This window comes from Polyodon spathula, chromosome 36 (genome assembly GCF_017654505.1).
Source record: "Polyodon spathula isolate WHYD16114869_AA chromosome 36, ASM1765450v1, whole genome shotgun sequence".
NCBI classification, from domain to species: Eukaryota; Metazoa; Chordata; class Actinopteri; order Acipenseriformes; family Polyodontidae; genus Polyodon; species Polyodon spathula.
This window is the reverse complement of record NC_054569.1, coordinates 3,601,040-3,617,617: the sequence shown is the minus strand read 5'-3', so window position 1 is coordinate 3,617,617 and position 16,578 is coordinate 3,601,040.

Here is a 16,578-nt window from a genome sequence, read left to right as displayed (position 1 = left end):
TACCAGAGTTGGGCTCAACTACAACTGCAATAATTCTGCAGTAATTGCAAAGCAAAATGAGTTCATTCTATAGGGAGATGCACAACATTTGGCCATAGCTGTGCTATTGCTATACAGCATAGTCATCTGGGACATGCAGATTCACAGCCATGGAGGGAGGGAGAGGGGGGTAGGTGTCACTGACAAACTTGCTCCAAATTGACAGCAAATCAATCCGTTACTAATATAATAACAGACCAACCTGTCATTATAAGTTTCAGCATGGTTGAAATTGAGAAGCATATAAAAGGAGACACATTATACTGCATGTCCAGGCAAGGCAACTCTTTCTGTTTAAATTTGAATCTGCACAGTATGAAGTAGAATTGTATCCTTAGCTCAGAGCTCAACACGGTTTTAAATGAGAACGTGTAATCCCCACGGGCCAGGCTATCAGTGTGCTCAAAGGAAACACCTGTAAACACTACAGGGTCCGTTGATTCACTATGTACTTTAAAAAAAAGAAAAACAGCATCTTCCTGTTGAGAACTTCATAACAAGCATTATTATTTGGTTTTTGAACAGCTTGGAGGGCTATATATACTTTGCCAGTTGCAACTGCAAGAAACAAATGAAGAAAAAGCCTGTACTGCGTTGTCTGCAAATCCGATTCTCTGTGTTACCAGTGCACTTGTGAGACGGGTTGCATGGATTTGAAGATGTAACGGTTCTCTGTTTGGTCTAGCTCAGTGGAGGCCTGTGTTTGTCCTCGTCCTGCTTTTGCGATCTCAAGGGTTGATTCTTGCATTTCTTTGCTAGCAGGTTTCCCAGATGCCTCACTGATTAGGGTGCAGCTAGTTCAAAGAGTGGCAGCTAGAATAATTACAGCACACAAGTCAACCTGCCTCTAGTTCTAAGCACTGTGTGTTGATTTCACAATGGTAACTGTGATCAACATAATTTGCTACAAAAGACCATGGAATGGATTCGGCTAATTAAATCCACATAAATTAACAGGGCTGAATTCACAATGCGTTCAGAACTCAGAAGACGTGCAGGAGATATTCCAGTGTTGTGCCTGTGGGATTCAGTCAGAATTCATTAGGAATTTGCAGCCATTATTTTGAAGTGTTATTCTCGCACAAACAAACAAAATAACATTGCAGTGATGTCGCAATAGTATGAATATTTAATGACTGACTGCAGGCGTCCAGATAGAAAGATAAAATCTGCAATTATGTGCTCCTGTTCACTGAGGCCTGCCACTTCCACTTCTGCAAATTAAAATGATAACACATCAGCATTTATAATGAAGAACTGTTTTCACTTGTGGCTTTGAATGTCATTATCAAAGTATTGCTCCAAACCAAGCACTTATGAAAGTTCAACTATACAGGCTATACCTTTAAATGTCTATCGTGTTTTAAAAAACCCTTTACCCAAAGGGTCTCTGATTACTGTGCATTTATAGAGTAGTTACTGAGTAGATGCACGTGTGCTTACTCATCATTACAATGGTATTATGCATAGTTACTGTTGGATAACATGGATTGAGAATTGATTAGCAGTTTGCTACACATGTGGACTGGCATAGCTATACTGGTGTTCTTTTCTGAAAGGAGACTAATATTGCAGATAGCAGACTGTTTGGTTCAAATTGGACCATTGATAGAGACGTTGCGTCTACAAGCTTCTTGCCCAACATTGACTGCAAGCTAACAAGATAACAATGCTGTGGACTACAATTAGCACAGGCTCTAAAGACTTCAGAGAGATCGAAAGAGACCATGCCACTGGGATCAAAGAGGTCTCAAGAAGATAACAAAAGGCAGATTTATGGACCTTTTGTCTCCAAGAGTGTGAAGAATGCATTGAGTTCAGAGGTTGTCACACTAGACTACACACACAGACACACACACACACACACACACAGAGTAAATTAAAGTACCTTTGCTATTGGTTAAGTGTCAGAGAAAGAGGAGGTGGACCATCTACACAGAAGGGTATTTAATGTCATGCAAACATTGTAATGATGAGTATTGTGTTTGTCCTGTACCTGGGACCAGACTCCCTGTATATTTCAATAACCCTAACAACTGATTGAAGAAAAGGACTCTGTACATTTTCTTCAATCTACTTACTCACCATCACTTTTTGTAAGTTGCTGCAGCTACAGTGGACTGAGTGCGTAAATCTTTTATTTCATGTTTATTCATGAATTTCAACTGCAACTCTCAACCTGGCACAGTTTGCCAAGACCCTTCCTGACATGTAAAATTCCAATTAGCCCTTACCCCACCCCCCCCACCAGCAAAGGAATCTCAGATAAACCTTAAATAAACACCCACTCCTTTGTCCTCGAATAAACCTTTCAAACAGCATAACTGGCACGGTCATTATTTTTAATTTGGGTTCATAGAAAGTCAAGTATGACAGTTCGTACCTAGTGGGAGTTTCATCCTGGATAGGAGCAGACCCTGAAGCAGTAGATTTACAAGGTGTAATTTTATTCAGAGAATAGTAAAGGGTCAGTGTAAGAGCCTGCAAGAGCCCTACATTTAACATTGTAAGAAATATTCATACATGCTGCAGTATACCCACATTTCATTTTCACTCAAGTATCACTGCAAGTTGTTCTCTTCTCCTCCTACATTGTTTCAAAGTTTATCTTTAAATTTGAAAAACAACGAGGAGTGAGATTTGGGAATATGCCAATAAAATGAAAGGTCATTTCCTTGCTTTTAAAAGGGAGAGAAAGAAAACTGATGCCAAAAACAAAGTGTCTGATGACTAAGAAAATCAGGCATGGTACTTTTGCTAGTGCACTTTAAAATAGTGTAACCACAATCCATCTGAGCATACTTGGGATGAGCTTGAACAGTGCACTTGTCATGGCGATTTTCTGCCTATCTCTCTACCAATTACATGAAATATTAACGCCTGGATGGGATCTCTGGAGACCCCCTCCTGCCCCTTGGCACAGGTCCTAATAAAGTGAAGTGAATATACTTACTGGTGTTGTATAATTCTGGTTGTTTTGATACAAAAGACAATGCTGTATCTGGAGGCAAACTTTAATCTTTCTGGCAGGATAAGCTAGTTAACAATTATCCAGGAGAGTCAATTATCCAATCTCTTTTGTCATTGTCACTGGCATAGCCATTAACATGTTATCACGAACTCACCCGCAGGTCTGAGTGCTGAATGCTTTTTATTATCTGATCAAACTGCTTTCTTACGAACACAGCACGGCATTTAGATGACGCGGGGAAACAGCGCCGCCGCCTGGTTAAAAAGAATATCAAGAAGTTTTTTCTTTGGCTTCTGCATTACTTGTACCACGTAAATAATGAAAACAATTGAAAAGAAACTTTATAGACTTACTTATAATATAAATGCTCTTTTTATAGTCCCAGTAAGGTGTGTGTTTTTTTTATTTCTTAATTAATTTTATATTTAACTAATACAATGTTTGATCAGAAGTATCTGCATCTGCATCTATCACGTCCGTTCATTCAACTCAATAATGCTACACAGCCATTTCAAGAAAAAGACAGCTGTCATTATGTGTAATTTAACTCATTTGAGATACAGTATTCTACCCATACTGTATATTCATAGACTTTCATAGAGTCAGTTAGCTACTTTAAACTGCCACTGGAAAAGGTTTTTTTTATTATTATTATTATTATTATTTTTTTCACCATTGTAGGCATGACAGAAGTATTCCTCCAAACACATTACTATGCATGGTTTCTATAGCCCTGCAAATATGAAGACACTATCTCATACGGTGTCTGAGATACAAAGCCTTGACATGGCAGCAACTTTGCAAAAAAGAAAAAAAAAAAAAGGGAGGGGGGGGTCCCAAATGGGTTAATTTTTTCTCGTACAACTCCCACACTCGAACCTGACCTAGAGAATCCTATGTGTCTCTCTAGTATGAAGTTGATAGCTCAAAGCGTCTTTATCACCCTCTAACCAAAAAGGCACATGGCCTCACTTTTGACAGCCATCACACATCTGAATAGAGACGATAGAGCTTGCCTGAAAAGGTTCGATATCGTTGAACACTGGAAGTTGCTAAAATGGTTTACAGGGTATTGCGAGTAGTCGTTGGATTCTTAAATGCCTGATTTTGGTATACGATACATGGCGCAAACCTGAGACCAATCTCTATTGTACGATGCATTTTAATGAATGCACAGGAGTCTCAGTGCTGATCCTATGCACTGTTCTGCAGCAGCCATGCACCAGACAACTGCACATGGCAATATAATGTCTGGGCATATTTTTAAATCTTAAAGGATTTCAAATTGGACTATTATATTTTGATATGGTGCTGTGTTCCAAGGAAAGGCATGAATGATTCCTATAGACGTAGGTGTGTGTGGGCGTGTGTTTGCTGTGTTGCTCCTGTCTGCTTGGCTTGTGCTGGACAAACACAATCACCAACGATCTCTGACTACAGTGCAATATTATTGCACTCCCCCCCCCCCCCCCCCCCCCTTTTCAGTGCCACGAATTTGATTCCAGCTAACAAACCATAAAGACAGCTGTGTTGGCAGACACCTGCTAATTCAACAGAAAATGCTTTTATAACGTGCAGGCATGGGGCCGATGATATGGTTTGCTTGCTCAAAAGATAATCAGATTAATATAAAAAAAAAAAATTAGCATGCAGCTGCTAATTTTGAGATGAGATGTCTATTGGAGCATAATATTTAAGCTGGCAAACAAGTTAAATGGAGGAGAATTGGGGAAAATACCCTAAAATGAGCAAACTTGCACGAGTGGGTCGACATAGGAATTTGATGCAAAGAGAATGTGGCAAGAGAGGAGTTCATTTCTGAAAAGATACATGATGGTATTTCCATTAAAACAGAAACAGCTTTCAGAGTGTTATACATTTTTTTATGAGTCACTTGTTGGCAGAATAGACCCTAGTTGTTCTTTGGATATTGTGCAAGAACGGAAGATGAAATATGTGTATAATGGGTTAACTTTTCTACTGTAAATCCCAAACTCAACCTCAGAACTGCTCTGGGGCACAGACAGCTTAAGTTATTGAACTGAATGGCCTTTTTTAAATACATTTTTTTCTTTCTTACATTAATTAGTGGCTAAAGGCTGTATTTAACATGTGTTCTTGAATTGTCTTGTATTAAGTGTAGGGTGCCAATAATTGTGTCTGTATCTATCTATATATATAAAGGTATTATTTTTACCAGGTATAAAGTCTTTTACGGCATTATTTTTTATTAACTATCCATATCTAACCAGTTGTCATGTAAACAGTGACTAAATCATGTAAAAACTAATAAAAATAAACTAATAAACTAATAAAACTGATAATAAAAATGTTGAAAACTGACATTAAAACAAGCGAGACATCTGCTGAGCTGGGTGCTGTCCGTATCACAGTTGGCAACAAACAAGCATGCAGCCTCACATTTGCATTTATGGGCTTGAGATGGAAAGTGAACAGTTCTCATATGCTTCACGGGGCACAGCAAGGCCATCTGATGTAGTGTTGAAAGACATATCAGATGTGTAGAGAGAGGGGCTCCGTCTCTTCAAGGCCCAACATATAGAAGGGGACTTACATCATTGAGGAGACCCGACACACAGGAGAGGAGTCATCTTCTCTGAGGAGACCCGACACACAGGAGAGGAGTCACCTTCTCCGAGGAGACCCGACACACAGGAGAGGGGTCACCGTCTCTGAGGAGACCCGGCACACAGGAGAGGAGTCACCTTCTCTGAGGAGACCCGACACACAGGAGAGGGATCACCTTCTCTGAGGAGACCCGATAAACAAGAGAGGGGTCACCGTCTCTGAGGAGACCCGACACACAGGAGAGGGGTCACCGTCTCTGAAGAGAACCGACACACAGGAGAGGGGTCACTGTCTCTGAGGAGACCCGACACACAGGAGAGGAGTCACCGTCTCTGAGGAGACCCGACACACAGGAGAGGAGTCACCTTCTCTGAGGAGACCCGACAAACAGGAGAGGGGTCACCGTCTCTGAGGAGACCCGACACACAGGAGAGGAGTCACCGTCTCTGAGGAGACCCGACACACAGGAGAGGGGTCACCGTCTCTGAGGAGACCCGACACACAGGAGAGGAGTCACCGTCTCTGAGGAGACCCGACACACAGGAGAGGAGTCATCTTCTCTGAGGAGACCCGACACACAGGAGAGGGGTCACCGTCTCTGAGGAGACCCGACAAACGAAGAGGAATCCCACCGCTTGGGGGCCCTCACATAAATAGAGGAACCTGAATGAGAAGAAGACAAGGAATCATGCGTGCTAAAGGAGGGGTTTGGCCGGGGGTCCCCTCTGACTCACGGAGAACGCTCTTCTAAGAGGTAAATGAAGCGAAGCTTAACAAAGGGTTGGAGAAACTGGAATCACTAACCCCCCACAGGAGACCGATGCAAAAGCAGTTGAGATTCTAGAGGAGGAAACAAAAAAACACAAGACAATTACTTAGGGGTAACTGAAGGCTAAATAAGGTTGATTTAATCGATGATAGAAGATGATAGGATGCAGATGGGCCTAGCTCCACCCACCGAACCTCACATTATAGGTTAACATTATAGTAAATGTAATCAGCATATTCATGTGCCTTATATTAATGTTGTTTGTTGGATATAAAGAGTATACACCATTATAGAATCCTGTAGTTATCCCACAAACGAGCTCAAATAGCCCATGAAAACCACAAGCCCCCTGCTTTCAAATAACTACGGTACGAACACCGATGGTGTATCCTATATGTATCCAGCAAATAACAGCAATCTCACACACCTGGAACCGGTATGCATGTGCCCCAGGACTGTTCCATCATTGACACTTTTTGGTTCATCGTTAGCATCTAAACCTCACTTATTCTTTACTTAATGAAGGCTCATTGGTCAATCTCTCTCAAACTCAATGCCAAACTCTACTTGCTGGATTGACCATTCTGCAGCTTGGATTACACCAGATACAACTCTGGCCTGTTCCTGGCTGTGCTTGTTCGGGGAGATGGTTCATTTCAAGTAGACCACAGTCAGGCTGAATGGGAGGCGAGACCAGTGACGGTAGAGGCATGCAGTTCAGTCTCTACTGCCCTGGCTGAACTTGGCTAATGTGCTTAGTTTCCTCCTGTTTTTTTGTAAAGTCCCTGGCACGTTTTTAAATAAGTTAGAAGAGTTTAAGTTGCAAACTTCCCTGTTTCCCATGAAGAAACAGATGTGTAATTCCCCTTGTTTAATCGCCTTTGGTTTTTTAGGCACACAGCCCAGTAATCTTCAATCTATAAATGGGTGAACATTTACTAAGAAACTGGCCTACACCAAACTCCCCTGCTGTAGTTTCAACATTGACATTGTTCAGTACTGTATAAACAAAAAAGTAACCGAGTACCATTAGTGTCAACAGCATGTGCAGAACAAGAAATGGAAATGAGTATTTTTATGAAAATTGGATAAGTGGTATTTAAGATGTCATTAATCAAGCAAATGAGATGCAAATAACTTCATAACCTGTTTTCCAAATTTTATATATATATATATATATATATATATATATATATATATATATATATATATATATATATATATATATGCAAAAATAATCAGTAAAAGCCTAGCAAAGTGCAATGAAGCACAGTGAAAGCATGGTAGAGCATAGGGAAGCACTGTAGTGAAGCACAATGTGACCATGAAAAACCATTGCAAATGCACAGTATAACCTTGGGGAAAAGCATGGGAAAATGATCATGCAAATTTACTGTGAGGATCAAATGTACAGACAGAGACGCCCTTATATTTGTTATGATCAATTGTTTATTTTATTCAAACAATAATCATAAAGAAATATAACAAATGAACTCAACTATATACAATGGAGAGCCCCCTCGACCCCCACCAAGTTCCAACTGGATCCGTGACTTTGTAGATATACTGCATGTAAAAATGTGCCACACTGTACGTGCCAGCTTTCACCAGAACACTCCTGCCTTGCACTGTATTCACTCCTTTAACCTCACTCACAACAACACATTCTTTCAAGTCTCGTTTTTCTTTGTCCCTAACACAATGTGAACTATGATCCTTGACCATAAAGTATAATAAGGAAATAAAGGACTAGCATTTCTATGTTACTGTGTGTCAGGGTTTAGCTCACCACACTTAATAAAATCACTCATCCTGATCACCACCTGGTATTTGTGGTGTATCATTTTATCCGCTGGCTTGCAGGTTAATGGTTAATGGTTAATGAAAGAGACTAGCTTTTAATGGTCGTGTTTCTTGCATTCTGCAATACTGAAAGAACAGGCAAGCATACAGCTCTGCGCTGCTTAATTCTGTAGACGAGACAGCTGTAGTGCACAGTGCACAAAGTGACAAGGTAAAAGAACAATAACAAAAAGCAAGGGCGCCCCCCAGTGTTTTACACGTGAATAATTAGTTGAGAAGAAGGCTGTACTACAGGTCACTCCATGGGTTTTACTGTACAACAGAATGATCTATTTTTGAGCAGGATTCAATCAAGTTTTTGAACATAAGAAAAGTTTGGGATCGACATGAGGCAGCTTGAAATAGTTTGGCTTGAAACAAATATGAAAATATTGGACTTAATATTGCCACCTGTGAGGTACAAAAACAGAATGAACTCTGCATCTACAACTGCTGCAGAGTCACTTCCAATAGGACCTCACCCGACAGGCAGACCACAAGGAGGTTAAGTGACTTGCTCAGGGTCACACACAGCGAGTCAGTGGCTGGGATTGAACCTGGAACCTGGCAACACAAGCCCCTTTCTTTAACCACTGCACCACCAAGCTGCCAAGATGTACTGTTCTTAATATTATTGCTATAGTACTGACAGCCAGTTAATAATGTGGGTTTATTGCAAAAAATATTGTATGTTGATTTATAGTATTTGTGCTCAATTTATGGTCCTGGCATTGCAGTGTAACTGTAGTAATCCACATGGACGTGGAAGAATAAGATTGAAAACCGGGATAAAATTAAAGTCCAGGATCTTTTAGAGTCTCTGTAAGGTTTATTGAAATCCCGGAACACCTTCCTCAAAACCGGGCAGATAGAGGGGAAACAGGGACACGTGGCAAACCCGAACTGGACTTCACGGGGGGCAGAATTTACATTAGCTCAGAAATTAATAAGTGACGAGGATGGTGCAGCATGACACATTATCCAAGTGCCCTGGAGCATGTTCTAACTCCTGGGAATGACATTTACAATATCCGTGATACAGGAGATCGGCATGCTGTCAGCTAGGAACTGACCTAACCTGTTTGCTCTCAGCCAGCGAAATGCAGCACAGTTCTGACTTGCCCGGCTTAAACATTTTGTTACTGCAGCAGAACATTTCTCCTCTGGTTTATGAGACGCTGGTGTCACGTGTGTTTGTGGGGGTCTCAGTAATGTAACACATCAAGCCACTCAGTTGTGAGGATTTGAACACCTACGTCCTTCACTGACATTTTCTGACACGTTATTCCTGCTTTCACTCAAAAGCATGACGTGAAAGTTTCTTCAAGTACTCCTCAGTCACTGTCAGCAGGTTTGTTAATGGCCACTTTATCATTTAGCAAACAGACCGTTATATCATTGCAGGCACTGCCGTTTGTACCAACGGCATCTTCAAACGCCAATGGCAAACGTTCTCAGCAGAGCTTCCTCACTGGGTCGGACACTTGACTTCGTGTCACTATGTTGATGTTTCTGTAATGATAATAACATGTAGAAGGGTTTATTAGGCAGGTATTTAACTGATTCTGTAAGTACGCTTTCAAAAATACAATACTACTGAATCATTAGTAAACAGGAGGACAGTAGCACTGCTTTCAGGTACATCAGCTTGTTTTATATATATATTTGCAATCCATTAAAATGGCATGAGACCTTTTTACAGGAGCTTCCTGTGGAACGTTGTTGTTTTTCATAGATGCCTATATGAGTTGAGGGGTTTAATTAAAGTGCAAATCCTCTAAGAACTTCTCATAAGCTTAAATACTTGGGGCAGGGCATAGGCCCTGCACATGCAAACCATGTACTGTTTGTTTTCTGTTTAAATACACTTGAATTGTTTTGAGTTTAAGTTTGGCAGGGATGGGGTTACAGTCCCATTCCTGCCAAATCCATGTGTGGAATGTGGCTGGGGCTTGATGGACTAATCGAAGGTCAAACAAGTCCCAGCCAAGTGGTACAAAAGGAAGCCAAAAGCTTTGTTCAGCGAAGGTCTCTGAACAGGAAAGCGCGTTTGCTTCAGTTATTTACTTTGTTTAACCCTTTGTGTTCCTGTGCTTTGTTTTGTGTTCAGAAATGTGCACAACAATGCTTTAAACTGCAGATTTCCACCTGAGTCTCACTCTTGCCCATTAACAACTCTGACCTTCTGTCACAATATTGTTTCAGACTGGTCCATTAAAACAAAGAGAAAGTTTATACCAGGCTGTGTTTATCTGTGAGATTACCTCACCTGGTCTAACGGTTTCCAGTGCCTGCTTTAATGGGCTAAAACAAGGGGAAGGAATGAGCAAGACATCTTTAATTATTTCCAGTTTTCCTTTAGGATTAAGATGGCTGATACACACGACACTGCTGCACGCACCTGCTCCCCTTCATACACATTGAACACAATGCATTTCAATGGGCTACACTGTGTATGCTTTAGATTAGACCAGCTCTTTGGTCTTTCTTCTTGTCAAGCCACAAACAGCAGCATTGAGAAAGTCTCTATTTGCTTTGCAGAAGCACATGACCTTTGATATCAAATTCCAATTGTCTCTTCTACTCGGCTGCCATGCAAATGCCTTTATATATATATACTGGTCTGAAAAAGAAAAACGATAACAAAACCAGAGCAGCATGCCGTCAGTCCACACCGCAAGTCTTTGCCGGGTTAACTTTGTGAAAAACGCTCTTTGCTTTATTTGTTTGTCTTCTACAATAAGCCCCTTTACCACGCAGGTTGCCTCATTTAATTTGTGTTTGAACGGAGCATAAACCCCATTGAATTTCACTTGACAATGAAAACCAGCCTTTACACAAAGCACAATGGAGGCATTCTGTGATTAATAAACTCCACTGTATTTTGGGTCCTACTGTGTCATCAAACTACACAGCACCGACACATCTTTTGTTTCGGCTCCAATGCCTGCACCTGCAGATCTATTCTGCGTAGATCTCGACTGTGACTTACAATGGGGCTCCCAACTCCAGGCAGGTAGAGACCTAGCCCACGTATTCAAATCACAGTACAACAGCAAATGCACAGTGCGCTGTCCATTTTTATTCGTTTGCATTGAAAATATACATACAAAATAAACAGTAGAGTTTAATTAAATAACTTCTAACTGACAGGCATTTACATTTGCACTAAAACTAATTTTCCAACAGCATGCAAAATGTTCTGGGAGAGAACGATCCGTCTTTTGCTAGCGCATGGAGTGAGTATTGACCAATGGTCATCTTTTGCAAAAAGGATCCCTAGTTTGCTAGAACAGTAGCGACAGGTGTCTACGTCTGCATGTGTAGGTGAAGAGCTTTTAACCTCACCCCGTGTCAGAAAGCTTACAGGCAGCGGCGCCCAGCATCATCCATCGTTGCATACATAAACTACAGCTAAGTTCCATTTCTGACCACAATTGAGGTGTTGAATTTATTAGCAGGAATAAATGTAGAGGTAGCACGAAATATGCAATAGAAACACAATCCAATGACATTCAGATCACAATTTATGGGGAATAGTAAAAGAATGAGGAAAAGACGACCCAGTGGTGGAGTGTGTTAATATCAAGACGCTTTATGAACGCAGTGCAGAGGGATTGTACAGTATGCCTGCTGTGCGTGTGTGTGCGTGTGCGTGTGCGTGTGTGTGGAAGTTCCAGGCTCCATTGTGCTTTGTCCATTTTATTGCACTACAACAAAAAAGTAGTACTAACAGAAACGCTGATAAAAGCCACAGTCAACATACAGCAAGGGTTAAAAAACATGGGATAGGTAAAGACCAGTGAAAATGTGTAACCCTAATGTATGAAACAAGGAGTAACTGCGTCTTCACAGAACAGAAGCAGAAGCACCAATATGTGAGATAGTGGGCTCTATTCACAAAGATTTAAAACAAGTTTAAAAAATTAAACTTTCAATGCTTAAAACTGTTCTTTACTGTTCTTATTAGAACTGCCGATAATCCAGAACAGACTTGATTTTATTCATAAAAAACTCTTTCAAGTGAGGATAAACATTCTCCTGGTTTAAATAGTCCCTTGGAAAAAAAAAGAGAACTAACCCTCTCAAATCCAGCTGAAAGAGGTTGCATAATAACTTGATGTAATCTAAATTACCTTTGAAAAAAAACTGTCCTTAAGAACACATTCCTTAAAACAGCCCTTAGACTTTTGTAAATAAGGTTCGAGAGGCAGTGCTGGATGCTTTTGACAGGCTGATAGCTTGTATGGCTATTTTACTGACAGCCCTTGTGACCAACCTGAGAAACCCAGATGCTAGCGAATGGTTTTCGAAGCTGTTTGGATGCTGTTGGGTGCTGCTCAGTATCTAGAATGTGTTTCTTACAGGAGTAGGAAGTGAAGCAAACAAGTGAAGCTTCAGGAAATACTGCCGTGTCGGTTGATATTTAACTGTTATTTCTTTTTTACACTTTCCCAAGAAATACAAGGAAAGCATCATAATCGCCTTCATCTTTTGCGCTAATATGTAGTGTGACTTCCTGTTGCTGTGGTCACCAGGGCCCCATGATGTTTTCGGTCCCAGTATTTCCTGGTGCATTACAGTTACAATAACTTTCACTTAAACCCAAACACATTTATTCTGGAAAGGAGACACGTCAGATGAATCGGGAGTCTTGGAGTTGACAAAAAGCAAGTTTGAATATTGGTAGAGAAAAGCATTCATTTCACAGGAATTCCCAGTACACGTTGCACACAGATTTAGAAGACGTGGAGAAGTCAAGACCTGAACTGTATTCCACTAGAGTTCTTCGCTGCAGTTCAGAATATAGTCAAATCTGTCTTTCAAGGTACGGACTGGGCAATATAACTCCCTGTCGGACACTACACCCCCCTCTGGGAAAACAGGTTTCCATTATACGCCTCAAGCCCCGTCCATTTTTTATTTTAACAATGTCATGTTAGTTCTGCTGAGGCCATCCCCTTATTAAAGTTTCCCATATTAAAAGCACAGCAGTGTGCACAGTGAAAGTTTGGTAAAGCCCAGGGAAGGAATGGTAAAGCATATTAAAAAAACAACATGACACACCATGGTAAACTATGGTAACAGCATAACCATGGGAAAAGCTGCTAAATTACTGTGGCATGCTGTAACTCTTAAGAACTTTTCGAAGGATGCAGGAGTGTTTTAACGGTCTCAGTGAATTGTACAGTAATGGTGTGACAGTCACCCAGAACACTCCTCCAGAGTCGGTAACAAAGGGCTGCTCAGGTCCAAGTGGCTGTGCTTGCAGAATGCCTCACGTGTGGCTCTGGTACTGCCCTCCTGCAGGGCGTCGTGCCACATGCAGGTGTGCTCTCCTGCTCATTCTCCCCACTCTTCACTGTGTTTTCCCTTTGTTCCCTTTTCTATGTGTATTCCTCTGTAATTTAACCCTTTGTGGTCTGCCTCTTACATCTCTGTAGACATCTAAAGAAGCTTTCTTTTTTACATCTTTTCTTGCTTTATTTGTTTTGCTTACATGCACTTGAATATAATGTCTGTATTTGGTTACTTAGACAAATCTTGTTTCTATCTCTGACACACCTGGCTGCATCGCACACGGAGGGAACAACAAGACAAGGTTTGCAAGGACAATAACATTATTGAAATATTACATTTAGATCAATAAGAACGAGAAAAGAAACCACATTTAGTTGTGCGCACTGATAAAAAAAAACAAAAAAAAACCTTTGTGTCTTTTTTTAAAGTGTTTCCATAGTGAACAGACAGCAGACCTTGGCTGCAGGCCAGTTTGTTCACACCCTCAAGGCAGTTGTATCTGTAGAAAGGAGTGTCTTAAAAGCTAACCACTGCCACTCTGAGATAAACAAGCATGCCATATTCATTATTCATCTCACATTGTTGAAAGAATTGGAATTGATTGAAAAGGAACGGGAATTTGGAATTTAAAAAAGGAATTGGGATTGAAAAAAGGAAATTGATCCCAACCTTGGTGCAGAAGCCACAAATAAAGGGGTGATGAGTTCCCATGTTTATAATGATGCATTTGCACATTCGTTGTGTTTTTCTTATGTGTATGACCTGTACGCATCATCCATAACTATAGAACACGCATAGTAGCATGGAAATTCATTGACAAATATTGGAAATTCATTGACAAATATTGGAAATTCATTGACAAACGTTGCATAGGTGTGCAAGGCTATGCCTAACCCATGCAAAATCAGCATCTGTACGTCTTACTAGGAGCATTACGTTATCCTCATACATACCACTTGTGGGTGGAGTCCATATCATTCAGTGATATAGCTATATGAATCTAAACTCATTTTTAACATGAAAGATATTTTTAAAAATGTAGTGGAAATCTCTGAATTTAGTACGCTTCTTTTAGTAATTCTCAACCCTTCTCTTTATGATGCGCCATTCCTTTACAAGACTTCACTACGCTGATACACTGCTTTTACCACTGTCATGTTTTATAAGGGTTTCAACAGTAAAATCACAAATCAGAACCAACATCTTCATTAAAAAAAAAAAAACACCTTGAAACTAATCAGTACAGTTAGAAAACTTGCCTGCTGATCCGTGTAAAACTAATCCAGCAAAACCTGTTTAACTGACTGAATTTCTGTCCTCTGGCATTCACTTCAGCAAGCCTCTACAACACTGCAAAGAATGTTTGTTCCGTGGAAATGAACACTGAAACCCAAAGACCAGCTTGCTTGATAAATAAATATACTAGCTCCACCGTGTCATTTAAACAACTAACAAGAGAGAAGTGTTTCAGTGTGCCGGAAGTAAAAAAAAACATATTCAGTCTTTGTTGTTCACACAATATTAAGAAGGACAAAGGCCAGCCCTGTAGGTGGTAACTTGTGGTCAGGGGACAGCTGTCCAGTAGAGTCTGCTGTAGGACGGGGAGGGGACCCAGACCCTGACAATGGAGCCATCCTAATCCGCATTAGTCAGTACAGCACTCTTTGTGGAATCCCTAGTGAAGAGGGACAACTTGACACAGAAATGACCTAACCCTGCGTTCCCCTGACTGTACGGCTCACCTTGTATACCACCCCACCGTCCCTTTACTAATGGGCCACTCATGGGCTCTCGAAGGGCTCTGTAGGGAACGGTAAGAGCAGTGACATCCCAATGGAATCACAATGAAGCGGTGCACATTATCAGCAGCCTAGCACAGCTTTAGCACCAATGCACTGACACAGCCTGACCACCTCTCATTATCAGTGGTTATTGTTTTTTCCAGGGACTCTGCAGGGTAGTTCACTGTACCACAGCCCTTTCAACACATGTTAAGTATGGATGGGATTTTTAAGTCGCGCTACACTGTTCTGTGCTTGCACCATGATGTGTACTGCAATAACCTCCAGGAACGACTGCAAAAAAAAAAATCTTCAAAAGCAATAATCTTTTGAGAAAAAGTTTGCATTCCCTAGATAGCGTTCACGCCTACTGTACAGATGGTCCCACAGCTAAACCCCAGAGGTATTTTATTGTGTGCAACGATTATTATACGGAGATTTCCCTAAATACTAAATGAAAAGAGAAACAATTGAAAAATAAAAATACATGCCGGTTTTAATTTGCACAGTCATTTTGTGATGTCCCATGCTTGCCATGCATTTACCATGACTTTCCCCTTCACCGTTCGCATGCACTTGGTATGCACAGTATATCGTTCAACGAAAAATACACACAAGAAAGCGGAAGAAGGAATTCGTTTTTGGCACTGGCGTGTGAAAACAGCAAGAGAATTTGCATATAAGTATAACCGATTTAAAAAAAAAAAAATAATAAATCAGCCCTTTGGTGCCATCTAGTGGTGACACTAGGATTCAGTTTTGGTGCCCGTACCACATTGTGACAAAGTACCACTTTCTAACACTGCACCGGTTTTAAAATCCATTCTTAATTGGCTTCACCCAGCTTCATGGCTCCCTATCTAACTCTGAAACATCTCAAAAGTTCAACCCTGTGAAGTTGTGAAGCTGCATGGGCTGTTCCACAGGTCAGTAATCTCTTGGGGATGGTTCACCGGACAGGAGCCAGACAAGGGCAGCCAGAGAGCAGCAGCACCGGGCCCACACCTCCCGGTTCAGTTACACAGATACAGTCCCTGACAAGGTCTGTGAGATTCAAACTGGGGATGAAATGAGGGTAACATGACTAGGCCCTTCCAGTGTTTCAAAGGTAGACATTCCCTTCTGAAATGAAAAGCAGATCAAAGTCAGTTGTGTGGGAAAGGGTTCTAAAGCTAATCAAAGGGGATTTTATACTTATGATTGCCATTCTTTAAGATAAGATGGGTGCACGTTTCTGTGTGTTTTTAGTTGTGTGGGGAAACTTCTTTTAATGTTAACGTTTGTTA